This window comes from Diuraphis noxia, unplaced genomic scaffold, assembly GCF_037042655.1.
Source record: "Diuraphis noxia isolate RWA-SAM2 unplaced genomic scaffold, SU_Dnox_SAM2 contig0001, whole genome shotgun sequence".
NCBI lineage: Eukaryota > Metazoa > Arthropoda > Insecta > Hemiptera > Aphididae > Diuraphis > Diuraphis noxia.
Window position 1 is genome coordinate 88,327,008 of NW_028301711.1, and position 20,302 is coordinate 88,347,309.

At 25.9% G+C, this 20,302-nt stretch overlaps 1 long non-coding RNA gene across 1 annotated transcript; it reads right to left on the minus strand.

Annotated features, from left to right (window-relative positions):
• Positions 1–16,011: 16,011 nt before the first annotated feature.
• Positions 16,012–19,871, minus strand: LOC149062353 (uncharacterized). Its single transcript, XR_016189830.1, has 4 exons — positions 19,268–19,871; positions 19,011–19,175; positions 17,986–18,168; positions 16,012–17,927 (listed from the first exon to the last, which is right to left on the minus strand). It is a non-coding gene; the product is annotated as an uncharacterized LOC149062353 (long non-coding RNA).
• Positions 19,872–20,302: the final 431 nt, after the last annotated feature.

Consider the following 20,302-nt stretch of genomic DNA (forward strand, 5'->3'; position numbering starts at 1 on the left):
CGACATGTCGTATCCACATAGTGAAGTCACTAATTTAATGAACTGGAAATCCATATTGTAAAATTCGTCCAGATTGTGAGTTTTGACGAAAATACATTATGTGGACATCCATTTCATGAAATGGACAATATCTACCTTTATTGTGTACTTTTAATAATTATTAAAAAACAAGATTGTTATGTTATTTTGCAATGAATAATAATATCATATTATATATAATTTATAACTAATCTAAACTATCTAACTAAATATTAATTAATAAATATAAAATAAAATAATATAAATAATAAATTAATAAAATTTAACACAAACGCGTATTAATAACGCGAAAGATTATTATACATATACCAGGAGCGTATGCTATGATCGTGATGGTTGTCGAACGAGTAAATACTACGCTGCCGCCGCCGTGGCCGATGCTCATCGCGAGTCGACGATATTAAACTGAACGAGTAGCGAATACCACATGCGACACTGGTACTGTCGACTCAGTTTTGTATATTTCTGTTCTCGAAATGAACTATCCTATTGAATCTCGATCAACTTTATTGCATGAAAATTGTATAATATTATGTATAAATATGTTATATTAAATAAAAATGGTATTCTTGAATATTATGATATTATGACCTTTTACACATAGACCAGCCATGATATGAGGGGCTATATTATTGCCGAAAATATTTCAGCCGAAAATATAATAATAATACCTATTAGATTGTATTAGATCTATTATTTACGCGCGCGCGCGCGCACACACACGCACACACACACACACGCACACACGCACACACACACGCACGCACACACACACACACACACACACACACACACACACACACACACACACACACATACACTACTCATTGTGATATATTATTTGTATTATAAAATATAAAATACTTAAATACAATAACCATAGGATTTATTATTGGCTATTTTTTTCAATCGTAAGTAACTTGTGTATTAATATAAGTTTTTTCTAAGACATCTAGGTGTTTCAAGCAACTCTAGTACTTTCGCCTTAAATACATCATTATTAAATATCAAAATATTTAAAAACAAATTTATATTACATACACTACACATTTAACTATTCAATAAATACTATTATATACTATAATCCTACATAATATGTGTTTGAACAAATATTGAAAAAATAGGAAATATAAGCCAGTCTTTAAATTCAAATAAATATAATATTCAGCTAATAATGAAATATTTTTTCTATATAATATTCACCAACACCTATTTTTTTAGTATTTAAATTGTTAGTTTTTTACTAAAACTAACAATTTAAATACTAAAGGGCATGAATAAAATCAATTGAAACAAAAAAACTTCTGTAAATTAAATTTAAGTATATTTTTTTAATGAAAAATTAATATTTTTAAGTAAAAAGACATTAATACATATTAAATTGTTCATACGTCATTGCAGTTCATTAAATACATTTTTATGAATCTGCATTATATGTCATGTATCCATCAAATTAAAGATAGTATGAATTATTGGTAAAGTACTAAAATAGATGTTGATTTGGTTGCCTATCTACCAAGAGATACATACATTTTTTGACAATCAACTATAATAGATATAACAAAGAACATACTTTTTCATGAAACAAATAATAGTAGAACTATGATGTGTATTAATATGTGTATTAATACATACAAAACAATGTACACAATAAAAATTGTAATAGGTAAAACTACATAAATATGTTAATTAAAAACTAATTGGGAAACTCGGATGAAAGAAAATCTTAATTATCAGAATTTAATTCGAGGCTCTAAGCAGAGCAATGAATGTGCTGAATTTACAATGATAATGTTGCGCTTTTTACATTGAAGGAACATTGTAGAAACGTTGAAGTTTCTTTTAGAACCTGAAAGATTGAAATATATGTAACAGGGACGTATAATGTGATCGTGATGTTCGTTGAATACTTCCACCGGCCGTCGAAACTACGCGCCACGCACCAACGACGCTAATACTGAAGAACGATTATCGACTATAACCCTGGTACCAGTGGCGTATTTTAGGTAATTTCTCGGGGTGATATCCAATGTTTAATATCCAAAATATAATATCCGAAAATATATTTACGAAAATTATTTTATCCGAAAAATATTTTAATAGAAACGTATTTTATCCGAAAATTATTAAATACGAAAGTAAGATACACGAAAAATATTTTACCAGAAAATATTGTACACGAAAATAAGAAAGACGAACATTTTTTAAATCAAAAATATTTCAACCGAAACGTTTTTCTTTCGAAAAATATTTTATCCGAAAATTATTAAAAACGAAAGTAAAATACACGAAAAATATTTTATCAGAAAATATATTACACGGAAATAAGTAAGCCGAAAATATTTCAACCGAAACGTTTTTTTTTCTGAAAAATATTTTACCCGAAACGTATTTTCGACGAAAAATATTTTATCCGAAATTAATATTATTTTTAGGTGTACCAACTTAGAAATATAAAAATTCCCATTCCAACTTCAATTTCAATTTTTTTGCTGACATCTTTAGGGGACGGGTACAGTTTTCCCGATTTTGATAACAACTGATAACATCGAACCTGATAAGAACGAAAAAAAAAGGCTCTTGCCAACCTATAAAAGTTAGCACAAATCCGAATTCCCGCATCGTTAACCAGCAATTATATAAAAAATAAAAATATCAGTTTAATACCAATAGTGATTTTTCGAAAAATTCATACCAAGAAATTTAGTCTTCTATAAAATAAAACCCTGTTTAGTTATATTTTAATCAGTGAAGTTAGGCTTTAATCATTATACATTTAAATTTTATTTTAATTCATTGATCAATGTCCAATTATCTTAATAAATTATTTTAAACTTTATATTATGATTTAGATTCATTTTATAAGCAATTTGGCTTTTAAAATCGTACTAAAGGTTACCATTGTATTATAATATATTATATTATTATAATATTGTAATCTTTTGATTGAAGTGCAGCTAATATTAGAGAATGTATTTAAACTTACTGAGCTATAATAATTAAATTGTGTATGCAAATTTGAATATGCCAAACAAAACTAATTACTATTTAGTCATATTTATTAGAAATGTATATAATTTATTTTTATTTTTAAAAACATAATTAACTATGGTAGTGTAAAAATATTATTAAATTCTTCATAGGCTTAAATTATGGATTATATATTTTGTTAATCAGTGGTTGAATTGGAAAAATAAATAAAGGTGGGCTCTAAATGAAGTTTAACAATTAAGCTAAACAATTTAATAGTAACCCTATTCCTTGATGAATATAATAATGGGGTACGCTTTAATTTGAAGAAAAGATGAAGAGTAGCTCAGTCCCTCCCGCGTCCTCCCCCAATTCAACCACAGTTGTTAATTAAATAAAGGTAGCATAGCCAATTAGAAAAAATTTAGTAAAACAATATATTATAGTATTCATACATCCAGTAATTGAATTTTCATGAAATACATTTTATTTGTTTATTTGTAACTTTATAATAACATACATTTTTGTGTGATAAACTATTCTATTTATTTATTTATTTAATAGATATCAAACGTTAAAATAATTTTTGCTATATTGATAAGTAACAATAAAATTGTTAGTAATTTCTTATATGTTAATAGTTTTTAAAATATTTTATACAAAATTATTTTTTGAGACAAGTATTTTTGTAGATAATAGGTATAATAACTATAATATAAATATAATTTAAATTATAAACTAAACTTGTAATAGGTGTTGTTTATATTATAACAAAATGGTAAATTGCTATGTGCTACAAGCAGTTTTTTTTTACTTATTTATCAAATTTATAATAACTATAATATTTATGTACATATTCTTATTGTGTAAAATTGTTAACATAATATGAATTATAGGTATCATGCTTTTTTTAGTTGGTAAAAAAATGAAAAAAATGATATTTATTTTCTTTAAATTTTATATACTGAGTTATATTTTTAATTGTTATATAAATTATATAGGTATTGTATTTTCTTTATAATATTACCACAGTAATAATATTATTACATTGTAAGTAATTATTTTTATTGTTTTACGTAAAATCATATTTTGTTTTAAATACGAGTATTTAATATTTTCAAAGTGTTACATTTAATTACTTTTCTAATTGTTATCTAATGTTATATATTTTATTTTCCTTGTACTATTCCCTAAAGCGATATTAGATATTAAGTATTTATTTTGATTTTTTGTAATAAATCATATTTGGGTTTTTTAACATTTTTAAATTATTACATTTAATTAATTATTATGTTGTGTTCCTGGTAATTTGTTTGCCTATACACTGTTACATAGGTGGTAACTATAATATAATACTGCATGTACAAAATCTATTAGCTTATACATTTTTCTAGTTTTTCAATATAACTAATTATCTTAACATTAATTATGAATGTTCAAATACCTACTTGTGTTAAGACTAGGTTAAACTGTCCAATGACTGATGTTTTAAAACTGAACTTTGTGTTATTTTTAATGTGTATGATTCAGTATCCTTTCAAATGTGTTTATTATTATGTATTAACCATATATTTTGGAAAATAAATTAATAATACTGAATTTTTGAACAAAATATTAAGTTCAACTAGTCCTTAATTGTTAAATAACTGGAATAGTTATCCTAACTTGTTGTCTAACATGAATTTATAATAAATAAGTACTTATAAAATAAGCATCTAATTATCTTAACATCAACAATTGTGTTTAAGAATCCCATTATAAAAATGTAACTATTTTAGATACTTAAAAAAAAAAAATGTAATCTGCAATGTAACGTTTACGACTCATGGCCATTGTAACCGATGTCTTTTGATCGATAAAAAAAAAATGTAACTATAATGGATTGAAGAACACAACAGAAATAGAAGATATTCTAAACTAATATTTAGTATAATAAAATAATATACAACCTATACAGAGTGATTTTTTAAACATGCTCACCTAATTTGTATGCATTTATTCAAATTTTGATTTTTGAATTTTTAAATATGCTTGAAAGCCATATCTCAAATTTGAGATTTTTGTACCACTTAAGAATGATCCTGTAACAGACAACAGTACAAACTTCTGTTTTTTCAAAACTTTATTTGCTACTTATTATTCAGCAGACATTTATTGATGCACTTATCTAAATAAAAAATTAGTTGTTCTTAAGTACCTACTATGTATTAATTGGATTAAGTAGCTACTAGTTATCAGTGTTAGATTAAATTAAGTTAACCAATAAGTAATAACCCTGTGTGGCTGTGTCCTGTGATCTATAATAAGTATATTATTATTGCTTTACAAATTAGAATTAAACACTAATTATATATTCTAATTACTATAATTCAACATTTCAATACCTAGTATAGCAGTATGTGCATAAATAATAATTAATAATAATTGTATTGTGGAATAATTTAATTACTATTCAGTATTCATTCTTTTTTCGTGGTTATATTTGGAACGCAAGTACGCAACTAGAATGCAACAAATATTTTACTTTTGAGTTTTTGATACCTACTCAGTTTATGTATTTTATTAGGTACATATTAAACATTAAAATAAATTAATGTACCTATCGTACGTATAATAAAAAATAAAAATTCGTTATTAGAATTAAATTAGTAGGTACCTAGGTGGCTAGGTAGTAAGGTATGTAAAATAGACCTCAAACATAGACACTGAGAATAGAATGATCGAGAATCAACAAAACAAACTACAGTTACGTTGTTGGATTAAGATTAACATAGGTGCCTATCTACTGTTAAATACGTTTTATAATATTCAGGGAAGGTAATAGTTTTGTGATGTAATCGTGTAATAAACTAATAAATATAATAATATGTGAATATTAAAATGCAATTTCCACTAACTTTCAAAAATTATCATAGTGTGCAGTGGCACCGAACTAATTTTTTTTAGGTGTGGCAATGGACATTAATTTATATCCACCCACCTACCTCTATGCAGTATGAAACCTAAGCCATGGGGGGCAAAGCCACCACCACCCCAAAGACACTACAGATTTTTTAACTTGGAAAATATAATTTTCATAAATAAATACCTATATATTATTTACTGCATTTTTGCATTATTTCAGTAGGCTACCCCTTTATAAATGTACACACAAAAAGTGGGGGTAAAGTCTATGTACAGCATAACTAGTCGAAATAATCCTTCAATTTCAAACTTTGGGGGTGGTTTCCAATGTAAAAGTGAACATCCTTGGTGCATTATAATGGTCAAAAGTTAACATTTTCCAACAATTTTCAAAAAAATGGAGAAAAACAAAAAAAAATGAGCAAAACCAGTTTTCGACCAAATCGGTTTACTTATATGGTTGCAATTCAAAAACTAACCACTTGAAATACTTGAAATTTTCACCAAATGTTTATGTTAGTATTATCTATGTACAGTTTAATTTTCAAAATGCTTTGACTTTTTTTGAGATATTGATAGACGACTGAAATTTTCAATTTTTCTGAAAATTTTATTTTTGAAGTGTCGATAAAATTTTTTTGGCCCTATCAAAATATTTGAAAATTCAATACAAAGTTTCTCATAAGTTATTCTTATAGTGATTAAAAAATTATAAGAATACATAGGCACAATTTTTTTTTAATAGCATTTGAAGTTCAAATATTGACAAAAATTCGTCAACCCATGAATATTTGCAAATTATTTTGTAGTTCAAAATTCATAAAATTGTTTGTATTTATATCTAAGGTTAAAAAATTCAACACTAAATTTTCCATAAGTTTTGCTTCAAATAGCTATAGAGAGAATTTGAAGTGCCGTTATAAGAAAAATGTTTTGAGCGTTTGAGTTTTAAATTTTTATGAAATCGCGTAACGATAACGATTTATCCTCAAACCAGGTATAATTTATATATGTATATGTATGATATAAGGTATTATAAATTATGATAACTACATGCAATGTTTTTGGAAAAATTGATTAACCATGCCTTATGCAAAATGCGTCCTAAAATATTTGTTTCAAAATAGAATATATGACAATATGTAAATATAATATATCATAGATTGACAAATCATCTCCGTTCAGAATCGTTTTTCGTATACAATGATACCTATTATTGCATTCAAATTTAACCTACCCTAGTCAGAGGTCCACCCCACCCCCTAATGTACAGCAGAGCGACATCCACTTACCCGCTTTTTTCTAGTTACTAAAATATATTAATTTATAATTTTTTGGAGATGAGTGTTCAGTTTATGTGAATAATTTGGCCATTGGCTGAACGAGGGGGGTGTAGAAGTCCCCTGTCCAAGTTTAAAATGTGCACTCCCAAAAAGGGGGAAAGTGACTGGCCATCGTCATATGAAAGTATACCAAAAATGATGAAAAAATACCCTTTAAATAGTTGGTCTAACTTTTTTATTTTTAAATTATAGGCAATTAACTTTTTTTATCAAAACTAACCTATCGCTCATTTGTTTATATATCTTAAAAACTTTTCAACATTTTGACTTAATTTTGGTATTACTGTAATGATATGCTCACACATCATGATTGTATGTTGTTTAAATACTCAATAAAATAAATAACAGTCAAGTTGTCGCACGCAGATAACAATTAAAATCCAACAAAAAAAAACACCATTGTCCACTGATGAAAGGAACGATTTGTATTATTTAATCACATGGGAACTTATACGTAGTTGTGACTATCTGGCACAACACGTGTGAGCTATTTCGTGTGCCACCAGAGCAGGGGATGGTCCAATGAGGATCTCTGTTGCCAAAGACAATGCTAAGTCTTTGGAAACGCAGAGGCCTTTGGGGGAGCCACCTACAACCCTGGCTGGCTGGACCACGTCGTCTCCTTCCATCAGTGCATGAGCACCACTCTACAGAGCATGAGCACCACTCTCGAGTGCATGAGCACCACTCTACAGTGCATGAGCACCACTCTACAGTGCATGAGCACCACTCCACAGTGCATGAGCACCACTCTCGAGTGCATGAGCACCACCCAAAACTAAAACAACCTCAAGAGTGCAGGAGCACCTAAAAACTTTTCAACACCAGACATTGCGAGCGACAGCTGGACCGTTTTTTTTTTAAAATCGAAATTTAACAGTGTTGTTTTTCTTTAATCTGAGTGTTTAATAAAAAACCTTTATTTATTTTATTACGTCAACTGCATATCAAAGACAGCTGCGAATAAGGTAAGGTGCATGCGCATCTATATTCATATATTTATATAATTTCATATATTATATTGTATTTATTAAATTTTTATAATTTAATAATTAACATTTTATTTCTACGGTGTACTTGATCGTTCTCGAATCACGACCTCGAGAACCCTCCGACGATTAGGAGGAAGGTAATAGCGCAATCTTAATATTTATATCTAGTAATATATAACTATTGGCAGGAGCCTTAGTTATATAATAATTATATTAACTTAATTATTTTAGTCAAATTATTACTTATTCTAGAGTTTTATTTTTCATTATTTTAATTTCTTTTCTTTTATTTTTGCGTTATTACATTACAATAATGTTTTCTTTTTATCCTGTTAGAAAAATGTCTACCAGAAGTAGTGCTTCGATTTCCACATATTATATAGGTAGTATCTTTTTTTTAGCAAATTGGATCCAGGTGGTACTTAAAGAAAGTAATTTTTTGATTCTCTCTTATTTAACGCCACAGTAAAAAACCACTGAAAAATTACAAAAGAACTGGATTTCAATTTTGCTTTGCAAAAAATCTTTATTTATCACCATAGAAACGAATAATATTTAAATATCAAATAAAATAAAATATTCTTTCGTCCGCTCAGAATCGTTTTTTTATGGAATGTAATCATTGCATTCAAATCGAATACTGTAAGACTACACTATCCTGTCCGAGGACCGAAGGGACGATGGACAAACTTTCTACACCGCAATGCTGACCTACTCTTTTTAATTTTAAATCTATTTCAGTGTTATATAAACTACAATACTACATAGAACATACACGCAATTAAACAAGCAATGTGAAAATGATTATTATTAAATGGAAAAAAGTTATCATTTACTAATTAACTCGTAGTAAATATTAAATTATTTGGAGTACCTACCTAATCCTTTTAAAAATTCAAATGTTTGATAAAAAAAATGTTTACTTTTTCAAATTAATAAATCGGCAGGACCTAGGATCGACTGGAAGTTTTTTGAGGACATGGTGAAATGTGCGGATATATTTTATTATAATGGTTAATATATATTCGTGGAGATCATGAAATTTTTATTTGAATTAAATTAAAAATAATTATATATACCAATTTTATTCATCTAATAAAAACATTGTCTACAATATTAACTGTAGACATAGCTACACAGTTTAACACATCCATGTAGTCTTGTGTAAACTACTTTTGAAAAGTATTTGGAATAAATACTCGAATACTTATGAAAGATATATTTTATATTTTGATTTGTGTCACTCTATTCTTTCAAGGGCTACAACAAAGATTGTTACCAATTCATAAATATTAAATATTGAGCGATATATAACAAATAGTTTGAAAAGTGAACAAATTTCAAATAAATATAATTTTCATTCAAGCAAAATCATGTTAAAATATTTAGTTCTCATTTTGATCATTTAATTTTGTTAACCTATAAATTGTATTAGGTACCACTATAAAAACAAAGTATGTATGTTGTATATATTTTACATTAGCAGTTATTTTTTTTTTATAAATGTAATATGAAAACTAATGGGATGAATGGTGTGGTGGTGTGGGGGCTTTGCCCCTACGGGTCAGTGAGCTTTTCACTATTTGTGCACCCCAAAAAATATTGGTCTAGTTGCGCCAATGAATTTGGCATTAGACGTTCTTTTCATCACACATTATGGTAAAAATTAATTTAACATGATAAATGTTTATTCTAAAATGTTGTTGTGTGTTGAGGTATATGTTTCATTACTCATAAACTTAATGTTTATTTTAATCAAACTTAATTTTCAATAGCTTATGATTACATTCTATAATTCTCAAGCACTGTACTAAGGGGTGGCGAGGGAAGGCTTTAGTCCTCTCTAAAAATGGTCCAACCCAAATAAACCAAATATAAAAAATATAACATAGCCCCACATGCTATTTTTATAATAGATAAATTATTATTTTTAAATACTTATAAAATATAATTTTAATTTTTAAAAATTAACAAGTATTTTATTTATTTATTAGTTAGCTTATTAAGTAATTACTAAAAACAATAATTTAATTTATATTGATCAAAAAAAAGTAAAAAGTACCTAGTTCAATAATTCAATCATAAAGGATCATCATGTTATAAAACTAAAATTAAATATACTTTAATTTGTACATCATTTTTAAAGTTGTTATTTGAAGTCTGTATTTAAATATTTCCTTATTTACATAAAACAAAACAGCCTTTTAGCCATATAGGTAACATTATCAAAACATTGTACCTACAATGCATATATTATCTATTGAGAACTTAGAATTTAAAAAATTTGGTATAGTGTTATAAAATTTAAATGTGTAGTATATGTTAAAATAAATTAAATTATATAATTAAGTAATCTCTTTTGTTTTTGAAAAAAATAATGCATAAAATGTATCTGCTCAGCTCAGAATCCCTTGAAAAAAAAGGTTTAGTGCCAATGTGTCATTATACTATTATAGTTAAGTACAGTATAGTGTAGGAATATTGCAAGAATTTGGATTTGTTTTTTAAATTACTGTATTATTTTGATTATTCTGTTTATTAAACACAAAAGAAATTCACTATATCAATTAATTATTTTATTATCATTGTAGCAAAAGAAAGGTAATGTGTTTAGTGCTGTATATTAAGTATGTTCTAGCAAACTGTATAATATAATAAATAAATAAATATATTTATTGTAGAAACAGTAAAAAATATAAAGGAGAGAATACATTTGATATTTCCAATTTGTTCAGCACTTGGACCATTAGAACTCGATATTTTTCAGATATTAAATCCCTTAAAGTACCATCTGCTAAAGAAAGTGATGTAGCATGTGATAATAATCAATTTATACAAACAAATCTAACAAATTTTATATACTTATACAATTAAAGCAATTATAATATTTAATATGCCTTATAATACCATTTATTTTGTAATTTGTAGTTAGTATATTGATAACCATTAGTTATAATTGATAAGCGGTAGTTAGGTTTTTAGATATTTTAAAGGCGAATAAAAAGGATTTTAGTATTTTTATGTTGGCAAAGTTGGTCGGGTAAAAAAAAGCAATATCTTATGCGGGAATTTTATTTTTTCAATGTTGGCTAAACTGATCTCCCGAATTTTGATTTTGATGATATCTGCTGTTATCAAAATCGGGAAATCTGTACCAGCCCCACATCTTTAGTGCGAATCATCTACAACCTTAACCATGGTTATTCTAAATAATAATTCGTTATCATAATTTTCATAATTTATAATCTATGATTATTGATTAAGCGAATTTTGTATTTGTATGATTTTTTGGTTTTGTTTAATATGCTTTTTAAAAGTAATCTAAAGATTCGTTACACCGACCATGTAATTGGAATCTGTATACAATTCTCTATCGATAAACTTTAGATTTGACCTATGTGGGATTAATCTCATCCACAAACAGATGACCACAATAATTCTTAATAGAGTATATAGGTACCTATTACCTAATATAACATACATATTCTGTCATTTACTAATTTACTCTACCTATTGTAAAGCGTTAGTAGATTTCAAGACATGTTATAATGTCATATTATAGTATTATAACAATATACATTTAATTATAAGAATTTTCGACACCTTGGTATATATATTATATATCATACATTTTGATGATTGAAATTCAAAGTTTATAAATTATAATAAACAATTGTTTATGTATAACACTCTTAAATAGATTTTAATTAGGTACCGTTAATAAGTCAAAATAAATTTATTTTAATAATGACTCAAGTTTTAATGTAACAACACGATCAACGTTTTCATTCGTTCAATTGTAATAGTATTTTTAAGAACCGTATAATTTTAGAGCAACTAAGCACTATTAAGTATTTAGTTATAGCAATCAATAATAAATTAAGGTGAAATTTTCATATTAATAATTTAACTAATGTTGTGCAAATACTGCAAATGTAACCTGGTTACTATCGTGAGTAATCAAGAGTTAGTATTTGTTAGAAGAAATTCTTAAGTATTTATTCATAACTCATCACTCATCAGTATTAGGTCTGTTACTATATAGTATATATTATGCTATGCTTATGTATAAATTCAGTAAGTCCTGGTCCACTGTTGTAATGTAATAAATTCTAAGGAGTTAGACGTACTTTTCTAAACATATGTTTAATAACTTTACTATACTATAATCACTAATCAGCCCTATAATACATTTGGTTATTATTTCTATCTTATTTTCAATATAAAAACCTATTTTAATATAATATATAAATATTTTGTAATAAACAAATATAGGTATATTTAAATATTTTAAATTTTATACTAAATTGAAATCCACCTCTTGTCATAATCTAAAGTGTGTAGTCAGTTTCCATGCTGAATTTATTACCTAGGTACCATCATAAGATTGGTCTGTCACTAAACACCTGTATAAGCTAAGTTGTCTTTAAGTAGGTATTAATAATACATATAAACATATATTTTGAATCATAAAACGAAAACTTAAATACTTAAATAATTTATTTTATTTATATTAATAAATACATAATCCGTATTTTCAAGGTTCATCTTATATTTTAATATGTATCCACTAGGTATTATAATAATGTATTGTATAATAATATAAATAATAAATAGTATAATACAATGTTTTTGAATCTACCCAGGCGCTAGCATAGAGACATAGTTAAGGTAACTTATTTAGTACTTTAATAACTAGTAAGCATAGATAAGTTTAATTATTCAATATTTTAGCCCTAGGGAGCTTGGGATTCGGAGCCGGTAGGCGAAGGGAGATAACCACTATACTTGGTATTTAAGTGGTAAAAATCTGGACTGTAAAATATGTAGACTTGACCTACTTGAGGTGGTGTTTCAAAGCAAGTCGAGAGATATTTTGGTTTTTTTTGTTCGAAGCGTAGCAAAGCGCGTGAGTGGCTACGCAGATATTTATATAGTAAATAATTTACGATTTACATTCCAGAATTGTACCGTTCAAATTTGCACCTTCCAGAATTATATTGGTTTTTAATATAGGGAGAACGTTATTATTGTTACCTATACTTAAACTTTTCCTCTATAGGCAGTACCGGATCTACAAATTATATTCATATCTTATTCATATCTACCAATCCGATTTTTGGGGGACGGGATTGTTAACGCAGAAAGTAGATTGTATTGAAATAGTTTGATTTGCAATTTGCTTATTTTTTAGTCGCGATCGCGATCGAGAAATACAAATAATAGTATATATATAGGTATACTTTACTGATATTATACATATATTATATATAGTTATAATTTAAAACTATTTTATATAATACATAGGTAATTATGCAACTTATAACAGTAAACTTAATAATAAAATACAATTTTTTATTATATATATGCAATATATATATATATATATATATATATATATATATATATATAACGATGATATAAAAATTAGAATAAATATAGTTTTTTAACATTTTCAAAACATTGGATGGAAAATTGATGTATAATATTTTATATGTAATAATTTGAAAATATTGTGACTATATTTTGCCTTAAATATTTGAAGATCAAATATTTTCAAATTATAAGATGGACAATTGATATACAATATTTGACACCTACTAATTTTAAAATGTTGTGACTATATTTGGCATAAAATATTCGGAGATCAAATATTTTTAAAATAACTGTATAATATTCTTGAATAAATATTTGAAGTATAACCTAATTCAAATATTGTGAAAATATTTATATTTTCAAATTGCTGTGTGGGGAAGGATAAAATATTGAATAAAATATAAAATGTAAATAAACTATTACAAAGCTCAAATATTTCAATTGATCAGGCTTCAAAAATGTTATATTAAATGTTCATTAAATGATTCTCTTCAAAAAATGCGTGATTGGGAACGAACAAATTTTAAAGCTATTAGTATTAGTGATTAAGTTAAAATACAATCTGAATTAAAAATTAAAAAGAAAGCAGTTATGGGTGAAGATATTTTTGCAAATCAATTTTTAATATTAGAGAATACCTGCTTCAAAGTTCTTGATAATATTATTATGATGGCTCAAATGAAATGGAGGTTTAAAAATTATCAAATATTGCTGATGATTTTCAATTCATTTCTGGTCATTCACTATCTCTATCTGTTACATAAGTTGAAACATTGAAAAAATGAGCAGCTGATTTAGTAGGTAATCAAATACAATGAAGATATAGGTATGCCAAGAAATAATTAATGAAATGGAACTTTTTAATATCAAGATCAGAAACCAAAGTTACAAAACGCAACTGTTTTAAATATTTTAAATGCAATTAAAAATATGAACTTGATTCAACTTGCCGAACTTAATGATTGCATTTAGATTGTCACTTCTAAGGAACACTCTTTTAGTAGGTAAATTGAAATTTAACTAGGACGTATTTACAATCAACCACATATGACATATCGCAAGAAAGATTAACTAATTCAGCAATATTGTAAATTGAGAATGAAATAACAAAACACGTTGATAACGAAGACGTAATTGAAGATTTTGTTTCAAAAGTCTGAGAAAATTAAGTTTTTAACTAAGTACATAATACATATGCACATTTAATATAATATATACATATGTACATATATGTAATTATAGGTAATTCATATTTTCAGATCCCCATTTTGTTGTATAATATGAGTGATTTAAAAAATACTATATCCATATTAAAATCAAAAAGGATATTATCTAAATTTTTATTTTTATAATTAAACCAATACAATTTCTGACTATATGTTTTACTGCTATATTGTAAGCATTGTTGTAATAAATGTATTGTTATGATTTTTCATTAAATTTACTTAAACTTAAAGCAAGTTGCATTACCTAGTATTTCATTATAAAGTGTGTTCAATATTATCTGTAATATCTAAAATCTACTTGACTATATAATAGATCTACTTGATCACTTTAAAAAGTGATAATTATTACGATACAAAAACATTCGATCATTTATTGTTAAAACCATAATAGAATAATATTTTAACAAATATACCTATTAACTAATGAATAATATCTACCATAGGCTTATATTTCCATCTTTCTTTTCTAATTACAATTGTTTATGGATAAATATTTTTAGAATTTAGTAACAATCAATGATCATCATAAATTGTCTAAATAGAAAGATTGTGTATGGCTGGAATAATATAATAATAAACTAAAAAATAAAACAAAATTATAAACATTTTATCTTAGCGCCTATGAATAGAATTAGCCATTTTACTAATAGGAACCTAAATACAAATGTCAATAGTTATTGTTTACTACTATTTGTAATACATATTTAGAAACAGTAGACAATAATAAAAATATTGGTTTTGATTTGTAAAAGGTTTTTTGTTACACTATAATTTCGCCAGTACCTTATGTTACATGTTACATATAAATTATGAATATATCCAAATAATATTATACAATAATGCATTGTGCAAATATTTCTATCTACACATGTTTCAATATAACAAAAGTTATAGGTAATGAATAAGATTTTATTTTGATTGTACTAATAGCTGAGATAAGTTAAAATGTAAATAATTATTTACTTAAACTATTATATAATAATGTGTTAGTTTTTATAGCCATAATAAACTATACACTTATCACTAATATTGTAACTTAATGCACTGTGTAATATTATAAATCATTAATAATAATATAATATAATATTTTTATCAGTTTAATCCTATAAAATATTATTATTATACATTTATTATATATTAATAAAAGTGAATAATATAATATAACATTGATGAACATATACAATAGACGTTACTATGGTGACAAATACGTTGCTACTTTAAATTATATTATGTTGTACTAATTATCATTTAAACGTAGTTATATATTTAATTTAATGGACACATAATATTGATATTACTAATAATGTCTTAATATCTATGTTAAAATCGGGTTTTTATAATTATTAGGAATGCAAAATATTTTATTTTTTTTTTAAAATAATTAAAGTATGCTCTAATATTTTAGTTTGCTTTCTAATATTTTTAAGTATTTCTAAAAATATTTATTTTTATGAATAAGTTATTTTAGACTTTACTGATACTCTATAGGATTAATAAATATTGAAGTTGGTTGCCAAGCCCAGTAGGTATTTGCCAATACATAAATGATAAAACATGTAAGCCAAGAAGTATGAACACTGCTGTAATTATTTATAGGTACACTATTACCTAGACATCAGTCAAAAGTTTTGATTATTATAGAAAAAAAATGTTAACACAAATATGTAATTGATTGGTTAAGTGCTATTAAACAACATTATATTAAAACGTGTATTGTACAATTCTACTTATTAAAAACAAAAATGATAAAGGAAAAAAATCAATTCTTTAATAGTATTTTGTTATAAATGTACTTACTATTAAGATTTTCAAATTAAATTTCGTTTTTTTATTCATACTAAATGAATCTTGCATATAAATGTTTGATTATGTAAGAAATCGACAATATTATGTAAAATTAAGCAAACCATACTTTGCACAAACCAGATAAGAGGACGACACACATTTGTTGATTCCATCTTATAAGTTCATAACATAGCAAATTTATGCTCTGATCACATGTAGCTCTGTTAGTTTAAAAATTAGAGAGAATCAACCTTAGTATGAAACTTAATGGTTGAACATTAGCTATGTCTGTAAGTGGATTTTTACAATAGTTTATTTTTAGCAAGTTATGCTTAATATACAATAGGTAATACAAAAAATTAAAAATGCTCGTAGTTCACTACAAAAACTGAATTTCATAAGAAATTCACACGCAACCACAGATAAAACTCTTACTAGTATGTTTCATAATAGATTGATTCACTCTAATTTTTAAATTAATAAAGGTTATCATGATTTTTTTAGTGTAAATTTGCAATGTTACTAACTTATTAGATAGAAACACCAAATGCGTGTGAAGCATTTTTTATCTAGTTAGTGCAGAATACAGTTAACTTAATCTTACATATTATTATTGGGTACTTAAATAGTTAATTATTTATCTTTAAGATACATGTAATATGGGTTTAAAAAAAAATTAAAACTAAAATTACATTTTATAAAACAATTATATATTATTAAGGGGATTTCAGCGCACCATTTGTTTTCTCTTTCTAGCCCACACACAACATACACAAAATGTATTTACGTAGTATCATTTTTATTTATCTTAGAATAAAATCAGCTATAACAAAAAAGATAAGGAATCATATTTTTAGAGAATGACATATCTTGAGACAACATTTAGACAAATCGATATGTTATTATATAATGTATTTATATAATGTTATTCTTTATCATTTTTGTAATGGATGATTTTAAACCAAGCTTACTTAAAAACATAGAAAAAATGATTCTCTGCAAAATACCTTTTGTCCATGTTGCACTTGAGCCAGAGAGAGAAAATCAATATTGCGTTGAAATCTTCTTAAGCAATTTGTTAAACGGGCTTATTATAATAAAATATCAACTAAAATTAAACATAAAAGATTATGGTTTTTTTTATCAGGTAATTTTTTTCTTTGAGTTTTTTGCAGAAATTCAGTTCAAACATAAGCACTTCAAATCAGAATCATGACCCTTGTTGAGAATAGCTAAGGTGTAATGTATTCTGGCGTTCTAAAGAATGTTTTGGTTTTTCTTCTGTTCTGAAACTATAATTGAAAAATTGATTATACAAATCTTATAGAGTTTTAAGTATTTTTTAATTACATGTAGGTTTTTAGCAAAATTTAAATCTTCATATTTCACACAACCAGTGATTTCCAATTTTCAGGTTTCAAGATTTCACATCTCAGTAAATTATATTGCGAGATCGTAGAATAGCTGAATGCTTCAAAACATCCAGTGTACAGTGTAGGAACGTATGGTAGACATCAAAATATCCTTTATTATCTATAATTAGTAATACAATATATTATACAACAGTAAAGTATGAATAGTAATACTAAAACAATATGTATATTATGTGAACAAACATAACAAATTTACAGTCCTAAAACAGGTATCACACATAAGTCAAAATATTTTTTTAAATGAACAAACATTATTTATATAATTCTATTATAGTGATATAATTTAACAATAGTATTTAATCAGGTTAATAAGAAAATTATAAACTACTAGTGAATCCCATACACTTTGTTGCCAGTTAAAAATGTTTTTTAATATTTGGTGTATTGGTGTTCAAAACTTGAAGATTGTCATCGACCACTTGATAATGCAAATGTTGGTAAATGCTTTCTTAGTTAGCACTTATAATATGGTTGTGTGAAGGTACTGTGAAAATTGCAAGCCTCAAGCTATCATTGTTTAGGCTCTATGTTGAACAGCCAGTGAGTCGGTCCGGATATATTATTCAACTATATTATATTACAGCCTAATCTAAAATATCTAACCATGATGATACATTTAAACAAACTGTTTTTTGTTTATCAATGCCCGTCAATTTATCCCATATAAATCTTCTTTGTATATTTTTATTACGGCCATTTTGATAGTTTTGACCAAATATAAATACAATCCTTGAATGTTGTACCACCCAATTTAAATTTCTTAATAATTTTTTTTATATTTTACCAAGGGAAAATTATGAGCAAAATTCCAACTATAGTTCAAAAACATTTTTAAGTTCCTAAAAATTAGTGATTACATTTGTGAGTCCATAATACAATCAAATAATCTAACTACCCAGCAAATAATAATTTTTTTTCCAGCAATTATTTACTATAATTTACCTCAAAATATTCCATTATTCTTAACCAAGACATGACTTCATGAGAATATAATTATTTTTGGTCTTCAAATTCAAAGGTCTGGAACAACTTAACAAATTTACAGTCGGCTTCTCCCATAATTCCTTTTTCTGACCTGAGGTGCTGTCGTTTATCAGTGTATGATCACTATTTTCAAACAAATAATACATATATATATATATTGGAAAATATGTTTGGTATAAAATTATAATTTAATTATTATAACTGTTAGCACTTACACACAATAAAATGTCCAATTCATAGTGTATACTAAAGAACAACAACAATTAAGACTTGGAGTGAATGAAAAAAAAGTTTTTTCAACAAAATATGTTTATAACATTATAATATTATTGTCAGTTCGTGCAGCTAGTTTATCAGTATCCTGAACATATTTTTAAAGTTAATTTCAAATATAATAAAATTTATAACAAAATCTTGATTAAATAACTAACATAAAAAAAACATTATTTAATCATAACTTATAGGCAATTATTAGGCATTGACCTATTATAATTTATAAATTTATAATAGGTCAATGCTTATAGGATATAATATTAGGGTAACCAAGAGTCAGTGTCTTCGTGTTAGTAACAGTACTTATCACAAAACATTGTTCGTCCGACACGGAGCGTTGAGATAAAGCGCGTTTTCGCGGAGGTACTAAGAGTAAACAGTTTACTAAAATCCGTTTTGGCGATAATTTTATGTCAAAACTATTTACTGTTTACTAAAATGTTTGGTGCTATCACTAAACGACTATTTCAAGTTGTTTAGTGTTTCTGGTACCTTTGATAATGCTTATAATGAACTTATCACTTTTAGACCAAATCGCGTTTTGGCGATGAACAAATTTGATATGCCATATCAGTAAACAATCGGCAAAGTTGAGCAAACTGTTTGCTCTCGGTATCTCCGCGAAAACGCGCTTATAGATATTAACAATATTTACTGTTTATCATTACAATTTTTTACAATTTAAGATAGTATCTTATCCGTCATAATGACCTAAATGTCCCTGTTTATCCACGGTGGCAGTCACTGTGGTGGCACGGTTTAAGTCGTTTAAGAAAATTTTAAATTTATATTAATTTAAGCCTCTAATATTATAAGGTATATTATCTTAAATCGTGAGTGCTACTATATCGTGTATGAAAAATATATTATCCAATCCCTACACTTTTCTCAGCAAACCCATTACTTTGGGCATAATTTGGACTTGTTGTTATTACTTTAAATTTCCATTCCTTAGCAAAATCTAAAAATTGATTACT